The following is a 20,932-nucleotide window of genomic DNA, read 5'->3' on the forward strand; positions in this document are numbered from 1 at the left end:
AGGCAGGTTTAGCTAATCTCTGAAGGTACAGTCTGCCGGTTGCAAACATCCAGGAGGGAAAAGCTCTGGTGGGTATTTTCTGCATGTCAACATTCACACTCAGAACAGAAGAAGGATTGCCATCCCTCCGAGTCTCACCAGGGAAAGCCTTGCCACCCTCACAGGGCTGAGAAAATGTGGTCTCTTGACATGGCTCTGCCCATGTCAACATTACAGATTCACTGGCTCCCTACAGAAAGTAATTTTAAGAAAGACATTCACAATTGACCTCTGCCTCCATGCATGTGCACACACATGCATGTGTACCTGCATATGTGCATTCACACGCAAGTACACACACATACTTATACATACATATCCACATATATACACATATACACACATACACATGCACATACACATGCACTACACATATGTACACATATACACACATACATACGTACCATACACACATGCACATACATACACATACACATGCACATACACATACACACACATACACATGCACCATACACATACACATATGTACACATATATGCACACATACATATGCACCATACACACACACATGCACATGTACACACACACACACATCACACACACATGGGTGAGTGGGTGGGGGTTAGGGCCTTTCTCTCCTGCATGTCAAGCTGAAGTACTCCTTGGCTGGCTCAGTTCCCATGACTGCCTTCACTATCCACTTCCTTTCTTTGTATTTTTATTTGTCAGATGTTGGCAATGGTTGTTTTATAAAAGACACTATGGCTTCTTTCTTTCTTCCTTCCTTCCTTCCTTCCTTCCTTCCTTCCTTCCTTCCTTCCTTTCTTTCTTTCTTCTTTTCGTCTTCTTCTTCTTCTTCTTCTTCTTCTTCTTCTTCTTCTTCTTCTTCTTCTTCTTCTTCTTCTTCTTCTTCTTCTCCTTCTCCTTCTCCTTCTCCTTCTCCTTCTCCTTCTCCTTCTCCTTTTCCTTCTCCTTCTCCTTCTTCTGTTTTTCAAGACAGGGTTTCTCTGTGTAGCAGTTCTGACTGTCCTGGATCTCGCTTTGTAGACCAGGCTGGTCTCAAGCTCATTAAAATCAGCCTGCCTCAGCCTTCCAAGTGCTGGGATTAAGGGTATGCACTACCATGCCCAACTCTTTCTCCAATACATAAAAAGATGTATTATAACATGAATTTTTTAGGGTTTTTTTCCCACAGGGGTTCTCTGTATAGCTTGGGAGGCATGCTGAAACTCCCTCTGCAGACCACATTCACAGACATCCTTCTGCCTCTGCCTTCTGAGTGCTGGGATTAAAGGAATATGCCACCATCACCCAGCTAGATTTGTTTTGGTAAGTAAGACTTATCAGATAGGTGCTGAAGAAAGCACTTGGCGCTCTTGCAGAGGACCTAGGTTCAGCTCCCAGCATCTACACAGTAGCTCACATCACTCTGTAACTCCAGTCTCAAGGCACATGTGCACAGACATATGTGCAAGCATACACAAATACAAATAAAATATATAGACTGAAATGTATCATATAGCAAAACTTTGTATTAACTATATTTTTTCTTTTCTTCAAAGTAAAAGAAAGGCAAAAGGAAATTCAATCTTTTTTTTTCTTTTTTTTTTTTTGAAATAACACTTTTATCCTGGAACAAAGCCAACCTTCAGCCCTGGCTTACTCTTCAAATAGAAGTTCATGCTTCCCAAGGGCTTTGGGAATGCTAACTCATGCAGTCCCCAACAACCAAAATCTTGCCCCCATTTCCAAGGTGGCACCTGGCTCTGCATGCTGCCTCATCATGCAGTCCTGCCCTCTTCAGCTACCTCTGTGCAGTTGAAACACACACGTAATCTCATGCACCGTGAGCTTTGGCGTTGCGGATGGAAACTTCTTCCCATGCTTTGCTGTCTTGGAGTTTGGCCATTGTTCCCCGTGGTGAAGTCTGAGGCGAACTACGCTAGAGTATTAATAAGTGACAGGCCACCGTGGAGATGAGATGTAGCACAAAGGTCATCTTCTGAGACTTCTGTCACTGATAAGAATTTCCAGCTCGATAACTCAGAGACACCAGGAAGGGTTCCCGAGACCCAGTTCTAAACGCCCGGCACGTGTGGGTTGAACCCTTACTTAGCGTCTTTCAGACTCTGTGCGATGCTTTACCTAATTCTAAAGGAATGAGAGATCTGCTCAGTCCACAAAAGACTGGACTCAGATCAAACAGCAGAGCCAGGAAGAAAGATGTGGACAGCCACTGCCTGTCCTGAGGAGGGAGCAGAGATGAGACATTCGAGTGTGGGAGACAGCAACCCCGGCCACAGTTCCCGAACAGTCACCAAAACAAAGACAGACCGTCAACAACCTCGACACGGTGAAGAGGCTCATAGCTTTCTTAAGAAATTTCTATATGCGATGACGAGTTTTATTTCTGAAAGATACTGGTAATGGGGGAGGGAAAATGACTCAGGCCCAGAGATTTCTGGATGGCCAGGTTTTATATTTGCATACTAGTTATCCCAGAGATAAGGCAGATGGACATCTATTAAACTAGGCTCTATGACCATGCCTTTACGTCACCAAGTGACAGGCTCTCAGGTTATGAAATAATGGTAAACACTGTCTTCAGGAGTTGCAAAGCTCACACAACATCTCAGGACCCTGCATTTCCCCTGACGGAAGGCTTCTCACTGACTCTGACAAGAGCTGATGCAGCCAGAGACTGTGTGGTACACCAAAAGTCTCATAGTCTCTTTGTTGTGTACAAAGGTCCCTCCCTGTCTGTATAAAAGCCCTTTACTTCCTGGATTATAAAAATATCTTTACTAAAGGGAAAGGAACTGAATTCTTGGCATGATGATTTAGAGTTGTTCCTTGTCTTCACTAGACCAGGCGTGGTGAGAAGTCAGAAGCAGGAGGATCTCTGTGAGCTTAAAGTCAGCCTGCTCTACATCCTGAGTTCCAGGATACTAGGGCTACATAGAGAGAGATTCTGTTTCAAAAACAAACAAAATCAAAAAGCCCTGTTGATTTTGAGCTGACTGGATTTTAGATTCTGTCTTCCAGAATGTGCCTTAGTGTGCTCACAGGCTGGAAGGACCTGGGGCTGCCCTCCAGCGGAGCAGAGCAAACAGGTACTTCTCCACCATCAGATGTGACTGGAAAGCGTAAAACGCTCTCCTCCACAGGAAGTGAGTGCTAGCAGCAAGACCAAATTCTCTCTCTGTCTTTCTGCCTTTATCTCTCTCTGTATCTCTTTCTTCCTTTCTATCTCTCTCTCTCCTTCTTTCTTTCTATGTCTTTGTTTCTCTATTACTTTCTGTCTCTCTCTCTGTGTCTCTCTGTGTGTCTCTCTATCTCTGTGTGTCTCTTTCTATGTCTCTGTCTCTATCTCTCTCTGTCTATTCTCTCTCTGTCTCTCTGTCTCTGTCTCTCTGTCTCTCTCTGTCTCTCTCTCTCTATATATACGTATGTATATATATATATATTCTTTCTTCTGGTAATATTTGACTTTAAGAGGCAGTCCCACAAATAACACATATTGTAAATGTGTGAATGGTTTTATCGCTGGTAATTAGGATTTGGGAATGGTATAAAGGATAAGGTAGAGAGCACTCAGCACTGGGAGAAACAGCCTAAGTCCATGTCTGTTTTAGCATGAGAAAATATACTAGGATTAGATTTTTAACTACAGAAAGCAGGTGGATGGGAGGGAAGAGTTTTGCTTTGTTTTACACTTTCATTTGGGAAAAGTTGGCAACAATTATGAGCACTCATGGCAACTGGCTCGTCACTTTAGGAAGACTTATCTGAGTGGAACTTTCCACTTCTGTTTTATAATAAAAGCAGTATAGCAGCCAGATGTGCCACATCTTGATCCCAGCACTCAGGTGACAGGCAGAGAGGTATCTCTGAGTTTAAGGTCAGCCTGGAGTGAATTGCAAGCCAGCCGGGGCTACACAATGAGACCCTGTCTCACAAAGAAAAACTAGCAAAAGCCAAGCACAGCGTGCCTTTTTCTTCTTCTCCTCTCGCTCCTGCCACTATATTTGGCCAACAAAGGGGATCGCTCTGCCTGGGTCTTGGGAAATCCCTGTAACAGGGAATAATAAACACAGTATCAGAACTGCCAGATGAACTATGCTCCTGCCTCTAGGTCACTGACGCTCATCGTAAGGATGTCTCTGATGAAGGGATGAAGGGGATGTTAGCCGACTTAAGGCAGCTGATGAACAGGCATGCCAGGACTCTATTCCATGCCCAACTCCAAACATGAGCACTCCCCATGAACAAGGTCATCTGAACTGGTCACCCAGACTGTGGCTGGCTTTGTTGGGGAGAATTAACCTAGATGGGAACCTGTGGCCGGCTTCAGACCTCATAATTTAGGCCAGTGAGACACAGAGGAGACATGGAAGTTATGTGTCTGAGTGTTGCCTGACGTGTGTGTGTGTGTGTGTGTGTGTGTGTAACTGTTCACTATATTTGGGAAATAACCAGGCCAGCTTAAAGATAAACAATTATATTTTTAATTGTTATAAGGGGAAACTCACGCCACAAGAATGGGAAGTTCGAGTTCTGCTGTGTCCAGCGGGAATCACCCAGAGAGAGCGCGCACCTGGTCAGTCCCAGTTTTCTTTCTGGGCTCCAGGCAGCCATGTTTTAACTAGATTCCACTTCTTAAAGGTGATTGGTTAACAAAACTTCCCCCATCATGTGTGTATGTGTACTCGTGTGTGCAGGAAAAGGTATTCACAGAGGTAAAAGATAACCTTAAGTGTTCCTCAGGCATTGGTTTTTTTTTTTTTTTAACACAGGATCTTCACTAATCTGGAACTTTTTAAGTAAGGCAGGTTGGTTGACCATGGAGCCCAGCAATCTGCTCGTGTCTATCTCCCAAACACAGGGATTACAAGGCTACTCTCTCCTGGGCATAGGGGCTACAAGCCTACACTATCTCAACCATTTTTTTAATGTGGGTTCTGGGTCCCCATGCTTAGAAGGCAGGCACTTTACCAAGAGAGCCATCCCCTCACATCTATATAGATTGTCAATCAGGAACTATAAGGACAAAGGAGTTTGGTGCTTTAGCTTGACATCATGCTGTTGTGCGATTACCCTGGCCTAGGCTGCTGCTGGCGTTCTTTGTCTCAAGCTCCCAACCAGCACTTTTGGAAACCTGAGGTGATGGCATGGTAGATATTTTCGATGGCAGGAAGTGTCCTTTGGGATGGCGGTGACAGGTCAGGAGGTCGATTTGACTGCTAGGGAGGAAAGAAGCGGCCTTAGGGACGTGTCAGTCACTCACACACAATAATAGCTCTCAGATATGGCTGAGTTTGTTCATGAGATTAGGCTGAATACATATTTCATTCTGTGTCTTGCTCTCAGAAATGCTGTTTCGGGAGATTTGGGATGAAGCTCAGGAATTCTAGGTGGTTTATCTGAAGGCATCTCTTTCAAAACATCCCAGTGAGTCTGATCTGGCTTACAGAAGAAAGTGCCAGGTAGAGTTTCCTAGGGTCTGTGCTCAATTTGGCTCGAAAAACACCACACAGCAGTTGCAAGAAACTCAACCATTCTGGTTCCACAGAAACTCCCCACGGATATGAGGTAACGCTGGCTCTCCATGGGTGGAGGCTGCCACCGAGGATCCTGCTTCACTTGCTCTTTGGCTGACAATCCCAGGGCGGGACATCATGACTTTGAAGGTCCATGTGCCATACTTACCCTGGTTACATGCTACTGTCTGAACACCTTCCGGGTGGCATTAGAGTCACAGGAGAGAATGTATTTCCCCATTCAGAGGACAGAGGCCAAGGGGCCTAAATATTTCAAAAGATAGGAACATTGTAGTTCTCTATGAAGAACCCTACTGGGTTATGTCAATTTTGATTTTAAAAATACTTTGTAAAAATTTGGATCTATGGTGGCTGACACCTGTAATCCTGGCACTTGGGAGGTCCAGGCAGAAGGTCCAAGGATCCACACACTAGAGTGTGTAAAGGTAAGGAGGTGCGCCTTGATTGAGAAAATGCCTGCATAAGATCCGGTTATGGGGCATCCTCTTAATTAGTTGTTAATGGGGGAGGGGCCAGCCTAGTGTGGTTGGGGTTCACCCCTGGGCTTGTGGTCCTGCGTTCTATAAGAAAGCAGGCTGAGCAAGGTGAGTGGAGCAAGTCAGGGAGCAGCTCCCCTCTGTGGCCTCTTGATCAGCTCCTGCCTCCAGGTTTCTGCCCTGTTTGGGTGCTTGTCCTGACTTTGCTCAATGATGAACAGTAACATGGACATATAAGCCAGATAAATCCTTTCCTTCCCACGTTGTCATGGTGTTTTCTCACAGCAGTGGGAACTCTGACTAGGACCATGGTCATGGATCTCCACAGCACTGGGCAGCATTCATATAATGGATCCCACACGGAAACGCCTTGCAGAGCCTTGTCAGGGGTAGTGGAGGGCCCTACTCTGGCACTGTCCTTTGCCCTTTCATGTTGATCCCTTCTGCATTCTGAACGAGTGAGCATGACTTTGAGAAGGCACTGGTCACATGCCCTAGTCCACTGTTGACATTTTGTTATCAGTTGTCTTTACCCAGAATTCCTTGAACACCCACTGAGGCTAAGCCACATGATGGTTCGTCTAGGGAGGTGACGGATTCCATGACCAATGCACATCGCCTAAAGTGGAGCTCAAGGCTCAAGGTGCACTACAGTTTATGTAGTACTTCTCTAGTCCCCTGCCTTCACCAGTTACCATGGGAACTAATGAGTGATGCTCCCTCCCTGAATGGTAGACACGACAAGGTGGGAATGGTCCCTGATTGCCTATCTAGATCCATGTATAATGGAAGACTTATCGTTGGCTGTTAACCCACATGTAGAATGAACACCTGACTGTCATCTGGCTTGACATCTCTGGAATGGTAAAAGTAAATTAAGAGAAGGAATGAGAGCCCAAACTAATGCCCGCCTCAAGTTCTGGGGAATTTGGGATTTCTCTTTCCAACAACAGACACACACTGAGCATATCTGAGCAGGCCAATTTGTTGAGCTTTCTATACTTGTGGATATGTGCACTCCTAGAACAGGTTTTGTTTTTGTGTTTTTAAGATGGGGCCCCCACTGTGTAGCCCTGGCTGGTCCAGAAACTACTATGTAGCTCTGGCTGACCCAAAACTCACTATTTAGACCAGCATTGAATTACACAGAGATCCACTTGTCTCTGTCTCCCAAGTGAGCACCACCATGTCTCACCCAAGAGCAAGTTCTGAGCACACCTGTGTGTACATGTGACTATCCAGTGGGAGTGAATGATAGCATTTTCTGGTCATGCTTCCTTCCCCTTAGCCCTATCAGCAATCGCCATGTCCTTTAGTTCCTGGAAGAGCCCATTTTCCAGATCATACTTTAGTGGGCTCACGTAGGAGACACACATCTTCCCCACCCTGGTTCGCAGCCTCATTGTTATGGTTATATCTAAAAGTGGTTCTGATGGAAGCAACCGTCACAGACAGGGTCCTGGGGCTGCCGCACTGATGCAATTTCTACTTAAGTGAGCAGAGTCTCCCATGGCCTGGTATGGAAGCTAAGTCAGGGAGTTAGAAAAAAAATTTTAAAAGAAAAAAAATCTTCAATTATTGGCATTTTCATTGTGTTTGTGGGGAGCACTACACAAGGACTCAGTGTTAAGTGGAGTTGCACCAGAAACCTTAGAGGGTGGCACTGTGGTCTCAGGGGCTTACAAAGTAAAGGCTTGTGTCTCACCCTACAGCTTGCTCAATCAATGCCACAGATACAACTTCAAAGTTTCCAGCAGATATTAAAAAAACAAAAACCCACCTATAATCTTAGTACTTGGGAAGCTGGGTGGGAAGGACAGAAGTTCAAGGCAATCAGGGGTACCCTGTTTCAAAAAAGAAAAGAAAAGAAAATGGAAAAAGGAAAAACAGAAGTAAATAAAATAGGTGAAGTGATCCCCTTTTAAAAATTTATTTTGGCTGGGCTGTGGTGTTGCTCACCTTTAATCTCAGCACTCAGGATGCAGAAGCAGGGAGATCTCTGTGAGTTCGAGGCCAACCTGGTCTACAATGCTAGTTCTAGGACAGCCAGGACTATACAGAGAAACCCTATCTCAACAACAACAAAAATCTATCTTAACTGGGTGGTGGTGGCACATGCCTTTAATCCCCAGCATTCAGGAGACAGAGGTAGGCAAAGGTCTCTGAGTTCAAGGCCAGCCTGATCTACAGAGCAAGTTTCAGGACTGACAGAGTTACACAGAGAAACCCTGTCTTGAAGAACCAGAAATAAATGAATAAATCTATTTTATTCAAAGTATCTAAAGTAACATCTTGTAATCAACATAAACATTTTGCGATTTTTTTTCTTGTTCTAAGTTTAATATGGTGGATATTTTATGTTTTTACTTTGAAACAGCCTTATATATTGCTACCATGGAGAGAGGCTTCCATAGTGGGTGGGGAGGTTCACACAGTAGGTACTTTGGGGCCACGTGTGAACCAGCTACCTCTGGAGGTCTCTTTCCAGCAATTACCAGACTCACCTAGTACTCAAGAGCAAAGTCTTTTTGTCACTGTCTCTCCTGGGTCCCTCTAATCCAGTTCAGCAAAATAGATTTTTTTGGTTTTGTTTTATTTTGAAACAAGGTTTTATTATGTAGCCCCGACTGACATGAACCTTGCTATGTAAACCCGTCTGGCCTCAAACTGGGAGATCAGCTAGTCTCTGCCTCCTGGGTGCTGAGATTAAAGGGTGTACCACCACTCACAGCTGATGGTACTCTTAAAAAGTTACGACTTTTAAATTATGTGAGTGTGTGTATACATGTGAACAGGTATGTGTGTGTGTGTGTGTGTGTGTGTGTGTGTGTGTGTGAGACGCATGTATGTGAGCGCACATGCCAGGCATCATAGTGACAGTAAGAGGTACACTTGATGGAATCGGTTCTCTCTCTCCCCCTTTCCATGGGTTCCAGGAATCTAATTCAGGTCATTAGGCTTGCCTGGGAAATAAGTTTACCCTGTGAGCTCCACACGCTTCTCTTCCAAAGAATGAAGTGTTGGGTGTAGAGGAACAAGAGGAGGATCGAAGGCCTTTATCTGGAGGTTCTGAGAACTTACATCATACTGTCGGGACTGTGGATAGTCAAGGAGGAAAGCAACAGGCCCAGGCAGAGCCCAGAGAGGAAGAAGGTGTGAGGGGATTTGCTGCCCCAGATCTGACAGGAGGATTACTGGCTGCAGAACTTCCTTACAGAAGATCCTGTCTACCTTTGCCTCACAGGGTTTGCCAAGGAAGGAAGAGCCAGCCATTCCTCCAGCCCTCTGAGGAGAAAAGGAATGCCACCAAATCACCCAAGGGGAAGGGCAGAGTGGGGGCTTCAGAACCACAGAAGCCACAGGGAAAAGCAAACAAAGCCACAGGACAACGCTTCCCATGGCCTGTTCCCAGCAGCGACACCTCAGGGAGGTCCCAGGCCGCCCTCCAGCTTTCATAAATGAAATTTGGAATAGCACCTTCTAAGACATTCCAAATCATGCCAGGTGATTCCGAGTGATTAGATGTGACAACGAGATGTGTAACGGGGTGGCTCCCAGTTCCCTGGTTCCCTGTATCACTGAAGTGAATCATCTTGGAGACTCTGAGTAAAGCAGGGCAGGGCCCACACGCCTGGGCTGCAGTTTCCTCAAGAGAACTTGGGAGCCTTCCCAAATTTCACCAATCAGCCCTGTAGCGTGACACAGGTAAAAGTGTTGTTTCACACCTGGTGACCACAAGATTTGCGTGCCATTGCTCGGGAGGAATTTCCCTGTGAGAGGCCACAAGAGCCAAACGATGCTTTAGAATTATGACTCTTAAAATGAAAGTGGAATCCCAGTGTTCTAAGGTAGCGACCAAAGGGACATAGAGTCGGTGGGTCAAATGTCAGGCCATAAACTGCCAAGATGACACATGGTCAGGGCCTGTAGGGTGTGCCTTGTTTGGTTTCCCCAATGCCAGTGGAGTTATTAGCACATTCAGACAGCTGGTACATTCAGGTAGCTGTTTTCAGGCTGGATTCCCAGGAAGCCACACATCACTGGGCTTTGGGGTAATGTATGCCCTGGTGACTGGCTGCTGCAGAGCCGTCCAGAAGCTCTCCAATCTTGCAGTGCTGGGGGTCCTGTTTACAGGCCCACCCAGGCAGTGTTAGTGACTTCTCATCCAGGGCCAGATTGCTCGGAAGCCACACATATGGTAAACAAAGAGGAGGGACATGTGTTCCTCCTGGGTCTCCCTACGCACTTCTCTCCCACAAAGGAAATGGTCCATTCCTGAAGTTCAAAGCTTCCCCGCAGCTCAGAAGCCGGAAGACAGAAGCTGGGACAATGCGTATCCGCTTACTGTACTCCCAGCTCAGATCTGCAAGCCAGGCACTCAGCAGCCACAGTGAGAAGGAGATGTCTGTAGCTGGTAAAGAAGACACAAGGCCAAGGAGGACTCGCTCCAGAGAGCCTGGCTGAGCTGGCTATTATTGCCCATGACACAGGGTACTTGATGGTGATGGTTTCATTTCTGGGTATTGTCTTCTATTAAAAAACAGCTTGAGTAAGATGATTATGGGGCATCCCCACCCTGCACCCCCAAGATCTACTCTCAAATTTTCAGGGAACTATGTTTTCCCTGGACATGCCATTGTTATTATTGCTTTTGTAATGGCTGTGATTATAGGAACTGCTAGTTTTCAAATTGCTCTTTTTATTAGTCTTTGCTCTGAAGTAAACACCATGAGGTGATGTCCGTGTGGGTCACCAAGAGGTCATGAGCACGTAGAAGGTCTTGGGGAGGGGGCCTAGGAGACCAAAGGTAATGTTGTCCGTGCTTTCTAGTTAACTTGCCAGGACCAACTTGGGGCACTGTGAGCAGACAGCAATAGGGTCAAAACAGTGTGAGCCCAGTCAGCTCCAGGCCCGGCTCTGGTCCTACATGCCAGGCTGATTGGTACCGTGGGCCCTTGTCGCTCTAAGCTTTATGGTCATGGTTCATGGGGACTGACTCATGCTAGACAGCACGGCCTAGATGGACTCTAGCTCCAAATGAAGAGTCAGCACTGGTAACTATGATGAGTTCTGACTGGAAGTAAAACCCAGCGAGCCGTGGCCGCATGGCCCTCCCACCATTGCCTGCCTCTGCAGATCTCAAGTCAAATGTACTAAATTTACCTCCGTGCCAAAGCTTGGTACTAACTGAATTCGCACGCCTTTAATCCCAGCACTAGGAGTCAGAGACAAGAAGATCTCTGTGAGTTTGAGGCCAGCCCTATCTACAGAGCAAGTTCTAGGACAGCCAAGGCTACACACAGAGAAACCCTGTTTTGAAAACCAAACAAACAAAACAAACAAACAAAAGTTTAAGTAGGCATTAATTGACAGCTAGGGATTGGGTCTGATCTGTCTTAGTACTTACCATGCATGACCCTGTCTGACTTGTAAATTGTGCTCAATAAAATCTGCGTTGTCTAATTACTGAGGCCTTCGCTGTAGTATCTGGACCTGGGTAACACCCTACATTCAGTGCTCAAAGGCTGCAGGCCGCACTTGTACTTGACCAGCCTTATTAGAGGCCACCTGCCCTCCCTGCTGGCAGTTTACCTCTGGACAGGACCCACCGTCATTTTCATAAAACCACAGGTTCCTAGAACAACCCCCATGACACACTGCCTCATTATCTACAGCAATGACATATTGGAGATCACAGCTTTTGACTTTGGGGCTCAGCATCGAACAAAGGAAATCTGCAAGGAGCCTGAGGTAAAGCAGCGTGGTCCCTAGAACTCTGCAGACAGAAACAACAGAGGGAAACTCCATCCATCGCTTTCTCCAACATTAATGAATTTCCAAGGGAGAAAGATTAAAGATTATCTCACCTCTTGTGTGTTTATGTATTTTCTCTGGCCATATTCTGTTCCCTAACATTTTGCTCTAATTGAAGGGGTTTGCTGTCGAATTTTTGTTTTTGTTATTGTAGTATGATGAATTGAACTTAGGGCTTCATATCTGTTAGGTAATCACTCAGAGACACATATTCCCTGATGTGTGATCCCATGATGCCTTTGCTTAAGTTCACGTATATCTGAGATCATATAACATCTATATTAGAAATCATACTATTAAAAAATATATTCCCCATTCTGCCACCTCAACAAATGTTTTCATTCTATCATATTTCTTTCCAAGTTTTCTGTGTATGAATATTTTTTCCCATAATTTTTATTGATTCTTTGTAAATGTCACAGCGTGCGCCCCAATCCCACCCATTTCACAGTCCTTCTGTATACCCCCTCCACCCTTGTAACCTCTACACAAAAGAAAATAGAAAATAAAAACTGTAAAAACGCTCTTGCTGTGGAAGCTGCAGTGTGTCACACAGTCTACTCTTTTGCCCAACCAGCTTTACTTGCAAATGTTCATGGCAGTGAGTCATTGGTCTTTTTCGAGGCCTCTGGCTTCTGCTACAACGTCGATACTGGATCCTCACTGGAACTTCTCTCAGATATCCTGCTGTTGCCCTGAGTCATGGAGATCCTGTGGCTATCATTCCGCAGGACCAGCCCCTTCACTTGCTCCAGCAGCTCATAGATGGGGTAGGTGTTGTGGTGCACCAGTTCCGAGTCCTGGATCTGGACCTGGGTGGTAGCTGAGTTGGTCAGCCCACCAGCCTCTCTGTACCTATGCCCTCAGGCCTAACTATCTCACTACGCCCAGGTGAGGGCCCAGCCAACACTCCTCAGTGCTGCAACCAGAAAGAGGCAGGGCCATCTCTCCTGCATTCAAGGCACCCCAGCACCACGGTGGTGCCCAGTGAGGGGTTGGTTCAGCTCAGCGCCTTATTCAGACATCAACATGGCCAGATTTAGGATATGGTCTTTGGTGGTGACACGGGTTAGAGATATTGTCACAGACCCCTGCTGCAGAAGGACTATGAACCCAGACAGGGCCGTCAGCAGTACATGGGTCCAGACATCGCCATGGTCTCAGGTGGCAGTGCAGGCCTCTCCTATCAGGCTGTTCTTCACTACCTTCGCCTCTCCAGGTCCATCTCTCTTCAAAGTGCAAAAAGTGCTCCATCTCTCTTTCCCATCTCCTCACCACACCCTTCCTCACCTTTCATTCTCTGGATTCTGCACCGGCCTGCACCCAAATATTTTTTTCAATAATCATAATTGTTCTAGAAAGTTTGCTGCTGAAGATAAAAATAATAAATATGTCTGGGCAGTAGAGTTACATGTCTTTCATCCCAGCACTCAGAAAGCAGAGGAAGGCAGATCTCTGTGAGTTCAAAGTCAGCCTGGTCTACAGAGCTAGTTCCAGGACAGTCAGGGCTACGTAAAGAAATCCTGCCTTGGAAAACCAAAAATAAACAAGCAAACAAATAATAAATATAAGGCACCAGATAATATTCATTTTATAATATGTTCATTTCTTTCAATGCCTCTATAATAACTAGATCTTAAGCAAAATCCAGAGGTATAAAATGTCAACGCAAAAAAATGGAAGTTCTTGAGATAAAAGATGCCCATTTGGAGGGCATGTTGGTACATGCCTGTATCCTAGCACTTGAGAGGTGAAGGCAAGGGGATCCAAAGTTCAAGACTATCTTCAGCTAGATAGTGAGTTCAAGGCCAGCCTGGGATGTGAGAGCATGCCTTAAAATAAATAAGTAAAAATATTATGGTCATTACTCTACAGAAAGATGCTTTGCTTCTTCCTACTTTAGGTTCATTCTCATGGATGACAACATCTGAGCTCTTCATTCTGTCCCATTTCCCCCAGAATGAACTGCCATGGGCTCTTAATCTCAAGATACATAAAGTTAGTGTCATTATCTAAAGATTCTACGTGTGAAAATTGACCTCCTCATTAAATTGACTCATAATCAATACCTATGTGTTCGCAGTTATTTATGAGCAGCAAATACATCAAGGGCCTCATCCCCACTGACACGAAGGAGAGAGTGGCTGCCCTGCTGGCTCAGCTCTCACACTGTGACCTTTCCCGTGTGGTGGGTTCGGCCTCTTTGCACCTTGCATTAGCGATCTTTCTAATGTCCCCACAAAAGTGCTGACAGTGACTCCAAGGACACTGCTGAAGTGTTACATATGCCCCTCAGAGCAGCAAGGCTGGGATGTGCCCTAGAGAGAAAAAGTGGGGGTCAGAAAAGTTCACTCAGGTATGAGTTATAAGACTCTGTGTGTGTGTGTGTGTGTGGTGTGTGTGTGTGTGTGTGTGTGTGTGTGTGTGTGTGCGGTGCGCACACGTGCGCACGCATGCATGTTTGTTGGGGGGGGGTGTGTGTCTGTTCAAGCACGTGGAGGCCAGAAGAATATGTTATTATTCCCTTGGGAAAGAGTCTTTCACTGAACCTAAAGCTTGCCATCTTGCCATTTTGGATAACTTGACTGGCCAGTGGACTCTTAAGACCAGCCTGTCTCCATCCCTCAACACTAAGGTTACAGTAATGTTCAGCTTTTTTACATTGGTTCTGGGGATTCAGGTAATTCTGTTTGTACAGCACGTACTCTTACCTGCTGAGCCACCCACTTAGGCCCAGTCAGCAGTTCCTTCTTAAAAAAATATGTATAAAGAAGGAATCTCTTCTTTATATAGGAAAAAAGCATATAGGAACATGGTGATGTGTTGACCAGTTGACAGAAATGCTATGATCTCAGGCTCACAGAAACCCGTGTTTCCCTGGTAGCCACGGCTCAGTGGATGCTAACCTGTGGCTGCTGAGCCCTCACAGGATAGAACTATTTGCTGTAGATAATGTGAAGCACTGCTATAAATCCAGAGCCCGTGTTCGTTATTCTAAAGCAGAGGACTCCAAGGTTTAGCATAGTCTCATGGTTTACTGAAAATGTTTACGTCATTGCTTCAGACCCTCCATTGTAAGGAAACCAAGTTAGTCTCTGATAAACCGTGAAAGTGGGCTCTGAGATGGACTGTGACAGCAAAGGCCACCACACCAACGGCCTTTTCGTCTCCACTGGTCCCAGGAGAAGTGAGGAACGCAACAAGCAGAACCTCCGAGTCTAACGCAGGGCTTGGATTCAGAAGGCATTCTCCACCAGCCCAGAGGAGAGGGATGGCTCAGAGCCCTCAGTCTGATAGCCTGATTGTCCTCATGGCCATCTTGAATTTAAAAAAAAAAATGTAAATGCTAAGAACATAATAACAGCTGCCGGTCATGAATGCTAACTAGGAGTGAGTATACACTTACTCTTCCAACCATGGAATGAGGTAGGGCAAGGCAGGGTCGGGTAGTAGATGAGGAAGGCAAGGTGGGGGTGGGGCTCAAGTCTGCAAGATTTCAAAGTCTATGCTGCTAACCACTAGGCCTCCCAGGTGGTGGAATGACTGGCTGCTATTTTCTCCACCCAAGCCTCAGTGTGATTCCCCATTAACATCTGTCCTGTGGACAGTGCTCAGAGACTCATCAGCTAAATCCTGACATTACCTAGCTGAGTGACAAACTAGTTCTTTGGGTCTTCTCATCTCTGGGTGAGGTGACAGATTCGAGGAGTTTCTAAAAAATAGTTGGCAAATTCTAGGAGTTGCTAAAAATAGTGTAAGGGACCTCAGCTCTGCTAGAAATGGTTTATTCTAACCTTTTGCCTTGGGGCCCCACCTCCTGTGGGCGACAATTTCACTATTTCACATGACATTTGGTTTCCCTCGCATGTGGCTCGTTAGGAGTTAGAATTACACATACAGGAAGCCCGAGAGAGCCCCTAACCTCCTTCTGGGCTATTTATTGCTTTCTACTCCTTTTCTCTCCCTCTTTTGACTTCTTGACTTTGTGGGAGTCTCCTTGAGACACCCCATCTAGTGGCAAGCTATCTACTTCCTGAAGAAGGTGTGTGAAGGGTTGGCAAAGGCAGCCAACTGACAGCCCTACTTCTGTCCACTGCCCTGGCCTCTACTCTCTCCTCCCACTTCAGAAGCAGACCATTTCTAGTTCTTAGAGGGAGATGCTGGCTGAAGGGATCATTTAATAACCTCGTGTCTCCTTGCTCTAATCCATAAAAACGAATCAACACACTTACCTCCCTAGGAGGTATCCCAAGAAGTAAATTTTCATTCCTAGGTGCTTTGAGCCAGCCAGATGAAAGGCTTTCTCTAGAGAAGGGCTGCACACAAGTGGCGTCTCTTCTGCTCCCAGCCTCCCTGCTTGCCACCTTCCACGAAGTCATTCTTCACGGAGAGGAAGGTGCTCACGCTGATGAGGCAGATGTGAAACAGGACCAGTTTCCAGGGCTGAGTCCCCAGTACCTAATGCGGCCTACCTAGCACTGCATTTTTAGCCCAGAGAACTTGCCCGTTTGATGTGACTCTGAGGAGTCGGTTGGTAGAGGCAAAGCCAGGCGAGGGTACACAAGGGTACAACAGCCTGCACCAGACTCGTGAGTGTGTGGGAAGCCCTCTTCTCCCAGGGTCTATATCTTTGGGTCTGTGAAACTGGACTGCTTAACGCAGAGTGTGGCAGTGGACTTGCACAGCAGAGAAAAGGGCGTGATGTTCGAGTAGCCCGTGACGAAAGCAATTCAAAAGGACCCCTCTGGACACTTTTTGTGTGTTTTTTGTTTTGTTTTTTGCTTTTAGAGACAGGGTTTCTCCCTAACTTTGGAGCCTCTCCTGGACCTCTCTCTGTAGACCAGGCTGGCTTTGAACTCACAGTGATCTGCCTTTCTCTGCCTTCAGAGTGCTGGGATAAAAGGCATGTGCCACCACCGCTTAACTCTCTGGAATCTTTTGGCCCTTCTACCCTACATGAGGGCTGTTTGTAGGCACTGCTTTGGTCCCAAGCTTCTGGTGACCCACTGGGTTTTCTTCTCTGCATCCAGGACAACCTCCAGGAAGATATTCCAGCCAGGTGACATAATATGGAGCAGGGGAGCAAGTACCCCGACACCTGTACTTTCCTAGTAGGCTTACCAGGGACCCCAACACATTTCACTTCAGCTTGGCTTTCAGATTGAGAGGGCTAACGAAATTAGAGGGAGATGGTAACATGAGCTTTGGAGCCAAGAAGACCCCATCTGAATCTTGTGTCTGTCCTCAGGCAAGCTTCTTATTCTCTCTGGGTAGGGAATGCCTCTGCTAGCTGCCATGTTGGCACAATTAAACGCGAGTCTATAGTCTCTATTTAAACAGTACCTGGTACATGTAGTTCTCGGCCCACATTGGCTGTGCTGAGAACAATGGCAGCGGTGAATTCTAGTTCTGAGAAGTGAGCTCTCTGCACCATAGTTGAGCCGTGTGATCTGGAGAATTCTTGTCAGAAACTCTCACACAAAAGCTAATGACTCCAGAGCTAAAGTCAGGGTGTCTGTCTACTTGTCCAGTGACTGTGATGCCTTCAACTCTATCAGCCCGCTCTTCTCCGAATGCATTCTCTCCATGGCTTTCCGTAGACACTCCAGAATCCCTCAGGCTGAAGTATCTCCTTTTGAAAAGGAGTCACATCTCCCAGGAGGGATCAGGGCAGTGTCCCCACCGAGTGGGCAGCAATAGTGGGGCTGCCATGAACTGAGAAGGGAACAGGGATGGGAGGGACAGAGGCAGAACCCAAAGCTGTGCCTGAGTCCATCTGCCTCTAAGTCCAGCTCCACTCCAAGCTAGGCAGTGTGAGGGACATATGTTGAGCTCCGATGCATTATAAAGTTGTAATTTTTAAACATATGACCATGTCATCCACTTATTACATAAATAAATCTCACAGCATCTCAGGCCATGGCAGTAGACCACACGATTGGTTCAAGGGAGTACACAGCACGAGCTTGTGGCAGGAGCACCACTAGATCTCATGGTCATAGAGGAGACCTTGGAATGGCTCTGAGGTGGGGTCTTGTCATCACAAGTAGTCTCCCCCTCCTCCCATCCCCCAGTGTATGTTTAAGTCAATCACCCCAGGCTTGCCACCCACCTCCTTTGGGACCTAAATTAAGTGGAGAGCCTCTGCACTTTTGAAGAAGGGGGTTATATGCTTAAGGAAGAGAAATACTACTGGTACTTGAAGGCCAAGTATCATGACCCATGTGGATGGAAATGTCACAGTGAATCCCATTACTTTGTATGCTAACCTCAAAAACTTAATTTAAGAAAAAAAAAGATTAAACGAGAGAGAACTGGGCCTGGTATGGAAAATGAAAAAAGATTAAATAAAAATAGAAAATGAAAGGAATGTAATACTCTATGGTTGCATGCATCCATTGCATGTACAAGAAAAATAAAGCACTATATGTGCAAAATAAATTGTCACCCATGGAGCTGATACATCCACTGAAGGAAAGTGGAGCTCCATTCTGTCCTTCGATGGGCCAGCAGCATAGCCACAGTGAGCAAAAGGTCACATACACGTCAGTGAGTTTGTATGTAGTAACATGTAGCAAAAGGTCACACACATGTCAGTGAGTTTGTATGTAGTAACATGTAGCAAAAGGTCACATACATGTCAGTGAGTTTGTATGTAGTAACATGTAGCAAAAGGTCACATACACATCAGTGAGTTTGCATGTAGTAACATGTAGCAAAAGGTCACATACACATCAGTGAGTTTGCATGTAGTAACATGTAGCAAAAGGTCACATACACATCAGTGAGTTTGTATGTAGTAACATGTAGCAAAAGGTCACATACACATCAGTGAGTATGTATATAGTAACATGTAGCAAAAGGTCACATATACATCAGTGAGTATGTACGTAGTAACATGTAGCCACGGCAGTTGATGGTTCTTACTGCTCCTAAGCTTTATTTCAGAAGGGATCTTGAAAAGGATTCCACTTTTAGAAAAGTAGAAAAACACAAAGCATGTAAAATCACCCAGATCCTCAGTAATTACCAATAGAAATGACTGGGTGGATTGTGGGTGGTTGTGAGAAAGATGCCGTGAGGAGGGCTGGGATGCCTGTGGCAAGTCTCACCATTTGCTGTGTCTGCCACGCTGGTAAGCAGTGTGCCCTCTCTGGACTTGGATTTACTGTTTGTGGTGGGATGAGTCCCAAGAACAAATTCTAGAGTTTGTCTGTCTCTAATGGACTATGGGGTGTCAGATTCTGGGATCCCCAGCCCCAAACTGACAAAGCACACTTCTGCATGCTCTGTAGTATCCCTGGCTGTGGGTCAGGTGGTCTCCAGAGACATGTGGTGCTCCTTAAAATGCCTGCTTTCTTCCCACCCGTTCAGGATGTTTAGCCCATCCTCACACATCCTTTGGGGATGGCTGCAGCCATCAGAAGTGTCAGAGGACGTTACTTAGCTTGGGTTCAGAAGAGCCGAGGTGACCCCTGGCCCAATCACCAGTTTGTAAACGCCTTGGGAGCCTCACACAGGTGCATAATGTCCCTGAGCCTCAGATTTCCAACCTGTAAAATAGGCAAGAGGGCATCTGCTGTCCTTATCCAAGTTACTGTGTCAAAGGGACAAATATCCATGGAAGAATCTAGAAGAAAGCAAAACAGCCCAGCACGTGAAAGATCAATGTCACTAGAATAAGAAAGGCCGACTGAGTGGAAAGTGGGGCTTCACCTCAAGCTCCATCCTGTCCTCAGATGGGCCAGCAGCATAATCGCCAAAATCAAGAGCTCACGTAAACACCAGCGAGCTTACTAACCAGGTGAATGGGAAACAGAGGCAGTTTCAGAGCCCGCTTTCGGTAAGTGTTGGCCTGACAGCCACAAAGCCGGCAATGCTGTGAGAGCAGGTGGGAGATGAGGAGGGGAGGTTTCCTGGCCCTTGCCCTTCACCTTGGTCACTGACTCAGTGTGAAACAGCGCCTGCAAGAAGGAGGAGAGTTCTCATCCTAGTTCACAAATGAGCCTGTGGCCACAGTGGGGGCAATGAGCTGAGTTCAGGGCAGAGGATGACTAAACAGCCTCCTCCTCATTAATAACAATAATACTTGGCATTTATCTAGTTCTTTATGTTTTCAGAGTGCTTTACAATCATTAATTACTTAACTAGCACTCACCACCACCTCAACTCTGTCTACAGTGCTGAGCAGACAAAAGAGGCAGGCAGGACTTGCCTGCTTCGGGGAATAGCAAAACTAGAGAAAGTGAGGGCTGGGGACTATATCAGGAACCGCGCTGTCAAAGACAGTTACAGGGCAATGGCCACAGGAGTGGGCGTCGGTGCAGAGAGGACACAGACACAGAAGCAGGGACATGATCTGCCCTTGGAGGACAATGGACTTCCATCTACTGAGAAAGTGTGAGTGATGCCTCATGGGGAACCCAGGATTTCCCTCGAACTGAGTGCATCAGATCTTACCTAGGGAGTCAGTAGCAGAGATGGGTTGTAGCGCTAATTCAGCAGCGGAATGCTTGTCTGCTGTGCACAGCGCTCTAGGTTCAATCCCCAGGGAAGGAAGACACTCACAAGGGCATTAGATGGAACTGCCTATCGTGACTGTCACTGCCTGGGTAGCATGCAGTCTAGTAACTGTCATACTTAGAGAGTAGAAAGCAAAGTCACAAAGCCGCAAGAGTGACCAGAAGAGAGCACGCATTATCTTTCTTCACGAGCGAGCACAACCTGTCTGAGAGCTCCTCTGCTGGAACTTGCAATTTAGGGCTTGTGTAATGACAGGGCGAGCTCCTCCTATTGATCTCCAGACTTCTTAGTAAATTAGATGACAGGCACACAAAGAAAGAGTCGAAGGACAGAAGTGTGGCAGGAGCTTCAGGATTCTTGCTCTGTAGGAAAGAGGTTCTAAGACAGATAGCCTCTCTTCCAGAGCCTCAGAGCCAAAAGCTTTGACTGGCTGAGCCTTTCAGTCAGGAGAGGCAGGCAGCATCTGAGCCTTTGATTTGTCACCTCCTCTGGTGGCCCTGGGCTGTCTCTTGTCAGATCTCAGGAACTAAAAGCAAGGTGAAGGTTGGCTGGAGTTTG

At 46.3% G+C, this 20,932-nt stretch overlaps 1 long non-coding RNA gene across 1 annotated transcript; it reads left to right on the forward strand.

Moving 5' to 3' along the window:
- Positions 1–5,735: 5,735 nt before the first annotated feature.
- On the forward strand, positions 5,736–9,665 carry LOC146895904 (uncharacterized). Its single transcript, XR_015002414.2, has 2 exons — positions 5,736–5,986; positions 9,282–9,665. It is a non-coding gene; the product is annotated as an uncharacterized LOC146895904 (long non-coding RNA).
- Positions 9,666–20,932: the final 11,267 nt, after the last annotated feature.

This window comes from Myodes glareolus, chromosome 1 (genome assembly GCF_982192425.1).
Source record: "Myodes glareolus chromosome 1, mMyoGla1.1, whole genome shotgun sequence".
Lineage (NCBI taxonomy): Eukaryota > Metazoa > Chordata > Mammalia > Rodentia > Cricetidae > Myodes > Myodes glareolus.